The sequence below is a fragment of the Rhipicephalus sanguineus genome, chromosome 11 (genome assembly GCF_013339695.2).
Source record: "Rhipicephalus sanguineus isolate Rsan-2018 chromosome 11, BIME_Rsan_1.4, whole genome shotgun sequence".
In the NCBI taxonomy this organism is placed as follows: Eukaryota; Metazoa; Arthropoda; class Arachnida; order Ixodida; family Ixodidae; genus Rhipicephalus; species Rhipicephalus sanguineus.
Genome location: NC_051186.1, coordinates 20,126,914 through 20,132,913, shown reverse-complemented (window position 1 = coordinate 20,132,913; position 6,000 = coordinate 20,126,914).

Sequence of the window (6,000 nt, the reverse complement as noted above, 5' to 3'; positions counted from 1 at the left end):
TACACGGTTTCAGTTGGATAGAAGTTTATTTCGCCGATAGTTTCCTGGCGTGTAAAATGATCCAACTAGGCTTGGTATAATCTCCTGTGCATGGTTTATCCTGTGCATGATTTTATCGAGCCAGCACCGAAGGTCGCGGAATCGAATCCCGGCCGCGGCGGCTGCATTTACGATGCAGGCGAAAATGGTTGAGGCCAGTGTACTTAGCTTTAGGTGCACGTTAAAGAACCCCAGGTGGTCAAAATTTCCGGAGCCCTCTACTATGGCGTCTTTCATAATCATATCTTGGTTTTGGGACCTTAAACCCCAGAATATTATTATTATATTATTATTATTATTATTATTATATTATTATTATTAGATGCGAAGTATCTTAAGGCGGAGCTCAATCCGGTGGTGGTGGTGTGCGGCGTGACCACCCTTACTGCGCATGCGCATACCCTCTCCACACGCCTACTCTCCACTCACCTTCCCCGCTCCACTTTCTCTCTCTCCTTCCCCTCCCCCTCTCCCCTCCCCCTTTCCACTCTTCCTCTGAAACGCGGGCTAGACATGCCGAAATTCTCTCCTGCGCAGCGCCGCGATGAGCTCGAGCGCATGCGCGTCCCCTCCCCTTCTCTCTCCTCTCCTACGCTGCCCCCTCTCGCACGCCTGTCGGCCGCGTTCCCCGCTCGCCCTGTGAGAATTAACGGCCAGGCTAGATGGAAGATACGAGGCGCGTAGCGTCCCTCTTCGCGTTCCACGACGCGAGGTCGGTAGCATGCCCAACGAACGCCAACGGAACGCGATCGTGCATGTGCTCCGGCTTCGCATCGCCTCATGGTCCCCTTTAGCGGGAGATGGTGTAATTTTTATTATAATTCTGTGTCATTGACTAGCACGCTACATCAACCACAAGTGGAGCTCACACTCTTCTAGATCATACTTCCTTAAGTTCAGCCATGAAGTGCCTGGCGTGGCTGTTGTCTCGTTAAAATGATTCAATATCCCGCATTGTTCACATTTGACAGTCCTGCAACTCGAATTACTGCAACACGCTCTGACGAAAAATGTTTAACCAATGTTATTTCACACTGACTGCGCCGATGTGAGCTCACAACCTTAACGACAAGGAGTGATTGATCTGTTTCTGTCTCTATCCTCAGAAGCTGTTTGAGCTAGTTCCTCCGCCTTGAACTGCAAGAAGAAATACCAAAATCCTCGAAAACCCTTGGATGATGTCTCCTGTTATTCAGAATAAAGAAAAAATACTATATAGGAAAGCGAAGTAAGAGCCCTTTATGAGTGCCCTGTCAGTTTGTTATGAATGCTGTATCAATCTTCTCAACTCGTTAAAACTCGCCAAATAACGCTACCATAAAGAAGAATTCGTGCTAAAGAATCATCCGAAAACGCAGTAAAAACCATTGAATTAATTATTTCAACTCGACCATTACGAAAATAAATTCCAATACCGCCAATCATTCTCACTCTGCTGACATAGCAGATGAATTTACTGGGTATTTCCCTTTGCCATCCTGCAGTACAATACGCATTCCTTCACCTACATTGCGGGCTTTCACCGCGTGTTCCCAACAGCTGCGCAGCTTTAGAGACCACCCTCTCGTCGTCTCATGTCTCGTGATGTTATCACGCCGTCTCTTGTCTCGCGGTGGCGTCACGCATGTAGCACGTTTGATAAACACACAATGCGAACAAGCTCTACATTTGGAATGCCAGCGCTCGCTTGCCCATGTACGCTAGCGTCGTCGAAGGATTCATTCGTCTTGCCAATCAGTTCTGCGGAATCCCACAAGGTGCCGCAAGGGTTAAGAAATGCACAATTGGCAACCACCAGCTTGTAGCATGAAGCAGCAAGGAAACTTCGAGTTGTCACTGAATTTGGGCTTACGCTGCCAATTGCTAGCTTCCTGCTTAGCTCATTAGGGAGAGCGACCATCACGGAATAGTGTAGTTCCCGAGTTCGAATCCAGGAGCAGGACGATTTTTCGGCGACTAAGAGGCTTTATTTGTGAGAAATTCCTGTGGAATTCCTCGTGGTTTTGTGCTAAAAACGGGTGGCTGTCAATTTTACCTTTCCTGACTTATTCGTCACTGCGAGCCAACGTCGGGAGTTAGACACACATCCACGAAAGGGAGTTGCGCAGGCGAAACGCCAGTGCTGGCAGTCACATACAGCGCGTTCGGAGCAGCAAATAATAGAAAAACTGCAGAAAGGAGACCACGGAAGAGAAAATAGATAATCGCGATAAAAATGAGGTAATCAGAAGAAAAGAACAGAAAAAGAATATAAAGTACTTCGTAATCACAGGAAAAGAACAGAAAAGAGCACAAAAGACAAACACATGAAAACTCAAAAGACGAGAAAAGAGCAGACAAACACGCGGGAAACACGGGCGTGTCAATGATCCGCAGTTCGTGCCGCTTTTAGTTTAAATGAAACTGACTTTAATTTTTTTTATCTTTCCTTCTTCCTCTGACGTCTGGTCTCCAGATCAGGAGAACCATTGTTTCTCCCGGTCGTTCAGAATATGGTTGCTCATTTGTTTTCTAGACCATTGAACCGTATAATAAATGTTATGTCTTTAGAGGGTTGTTTTCTGACTCATCAAAATGTGCAAAGACCATTCCAACTGCTCAGAAAGGTGATACATGTACTATTAAAAAGGAGACGCCTATATTTATCTCTGGTCTTTTATGTGTGGTTTTTGCGCGCGCAAAGGACTATATCATTGGAAACCCGCCGTGCTGTAGGGCTCTGGGAATTTCGACCGGTTGATTTTTTTTTCATCTGCAGTGACATCACGCAGTGTACGGGCCTTTGGCATTTCGCCTGCATCAAATGCGCGTGCAGCAGCGGGGATCAAACCTGCGACTTTAGGCCTATGTCTCGTACCATAATTTAGTAAAATGACTGAAGGTATGTCTGTTGAGCGCCTTAAAACTTGCCTGTCGAAGCCTTATAATATAAAGCCCTTCTGGTTTGCTTATATTCAATGAAGCAACACTATGTTTTACTTGCTTTGACTGTCTTCAACAAACATTCCATTAATAGCGATGGGTAAATTCGCATTTCGGATATAACTAAAGCATTAGACACGCTCAAACACTCATATCTATTCAGTGAGCTAGATTTATGTGGTATTAGCGGACCAGGATTATCCTTTTGGACAGTTTTCTGCTTCACTCATAAAACGTAGTCTTTACTCGTGGATCTTACTCCAACACTAAGATTACGGATCAAGGTGTTTGCCAGTGGTCAATTGTTGATCCCCTCCAACGTATAGGTTACATAACCGACCTCACTAGCGTAATAGGCTCTGAACATTGCGCGTTATATGGTGAAAGCACCGCAGTATTATGTAGGCCAATACGTTTCCCTATCTACTGAAAACAAATATTAGATGATCTTTGTACCAGTGACGCCAAGCCTGAAGAAAGTGCGGTGCTGGACAGCCTTCTTTGTTTCTAATTATTTTGTATTTCTTTCTTCCTCTCCTTCTTCCTCTTGTTCTCTTGCTATCGGCTTTTTTCTATCTGTTTTGTCTATCTTTGTTTGACTCTGTTTCTACTTCTGTCATTCCCTCTCTGTCTATTTCTTCAGAGTTATTATATCCATCCATCAGAGTTATTATATCCCACGCCGGACGAATCGGCGTACGTGCTCTGGGAGCGAAGGAGATGATGAAGAATTGGACGAACAGAGCGTGTGTCGTTTCATAATGGTGGTAGTTTCTGCTCGGTCTGCACTGAATAATGCTGGTCTTACACAGCCACATTGTTAAAACTAAACACTGTACTAAACGAATCCGCTGACCTAAAAATAACTGCTCTATAACCAAATTTATGTATTGGAGATCCTTTCCAAATTTTATACTAAGACCTACTGCATATTGATGTGTCCTAATATTATTGATATTCAGTTTCTCTTTAGGCGTGACTTATTTTCGTTTACATGAGTCAGACGTAAAGAAAATGGTTGCGATCGGTATTCATGCACTAAATAAAGCGAGGCTATGTTTCACCACTAATGGATTATCATTCTTCTGCTTTTCCTTTGTCCATGGTAATTTAAGTCTTGCATGGCAGCAAGAAGGAATGCACATCAGTCGTACAATGTATCATTGCGAGTATTCTGCAATCAGGCAATCCGTATTATATCGTACAGCCCTTGCCATTCTAATCCTATCCCATTACTTAGGCAATATAACATTTGTTGTAATAGTAAGGTATTTGAATATAATTGAATTTGTTTGCTGCCTACAAAATCGTCAGTTATATTTTTATAGGATCAGCTATAGCTTGATAACAACCGGTTCATGCAGTCACCGCACAACGGAGAAGTAGCGCCCCTTTCTTTGAACAGCCATGCAGGAGTCTAGGCCAATCATGTTATTACTGCATGCATCACTACATCTAGTCCCGTAAGTGCTTTTGCTCGGAAAGGTAGAGAGTAATGGACCCCCCCCCATTATGAAGGAAAAAGAGTTTCCCCACACACGCTGTGAAGACATCGTGTTTTCGGCATGTGTGCGGATGGTTCACAAGAAAGTGGCAACTCTCCTCTTACATTTTATTTTATACGAGAGACAGGCTTAAGTGATGTATGGTGACACCTACAACATGGAAAGAGTCGCTCAGGTGGAGCAGTTACCGGCCAGGCCTGCCAGGCTAACGCCGCCTGTGACAACATCACCACCACCACCACCACCATCACTAAGATCATTACGTGTACATGTTTCGCGCTGGAAGGAAGTTTATATTTGCCGATATTTTCTTGACGTGGAGAATGCTCCAGTTTTATATGGGGTCCCGCCTCGATATTTTATTACCGCACCAAGGAAGCCTACAAATTTTTCAAAAGAAAATGTTAGCTTTTTATTCAACATGGGTGATTGCATGCCACACGTCCCAGCCTTTTGGCTACCGTCTCAAATATACTCGCAAAGAAAATCTTGCTGATTTATAGCACTGAAAAGAGTGAATTTTTAGATTATTTTGAAAATATAACATGTTTTGTAACGCATGAACCTTCCGAATTGGCCATAATGTCTTCGAAGTGTTGTTTGTCAGAAACGTTATCCTGAAAGTAGCGTTTTTCGTTTTATTACCAAATTTGACTTGTATAGTAAGCAAAAGTGTTTGTGCAGTGTTTCCGAAGCTAGAAAATATTTCTGGCAGATTTCTTCCACACACACCTCCAGAAATACTTCGGAAATCTCTCTGTTTTTCTCTTGTAATATTGCGGTGTGTATGCAAATCTGAGCGCTGAATACCATACACTACGGATGACATACTACGTTGTAAAAAATTCATGTAATCACTACTTATCCCGGTCAAAAAAAGACATAGAGAGTTTTGGGAGACACTGTTCTTACCTAATACCGTTAATGAAAGAATTCGCTCGACCACTCACAGTACTCCTGACGAAAGACGCGTGTTTTACATTGTGGTCCAAAAAAAGCAGCGACATGTTTACACATTTTCGCAATTCAATGTACACCACCGGAAAACCCCACATGGACCTGTCCGCCCCTCAGAGGTCAAACCTGATGCTAGTAGTCACGGGATCGGAGGTGTCCTAGCGCAACGCTAGCATGGACACGACAGCGGTGTCGCCTACGCTAGCCAGCTTCCCACCCTACACTCTAAGAAAAAAAAAGAGTATGCTTGACTCTTTTCGGAGAGTTCTGACTTGCCACGTATAGGACTCTCTTTAAATAGTCACGGTGACTCTCTTGGTGGGTCAGAGTCGGCTCGCTCTAGGAGAGTCCCCTGACCCTCTAGTAAGGGTGGAAAGACTCTCATCCGAAGGATCACGTTACCACTATACACCAGAGCACGCCTGTCTCGCACCCAGGCTGCTGGCGAGCCGAGCGGATACTCTCGCACCCAGACGCCGGGCTGACCGGGGCTGCCAGGGCTGCCAAGGCGCGCGCGGGCTGCACCAAGTAAACAGGGCAAGCTGCAGTTCTGAGGCTTTAAAGTGCGAAAAAGTAC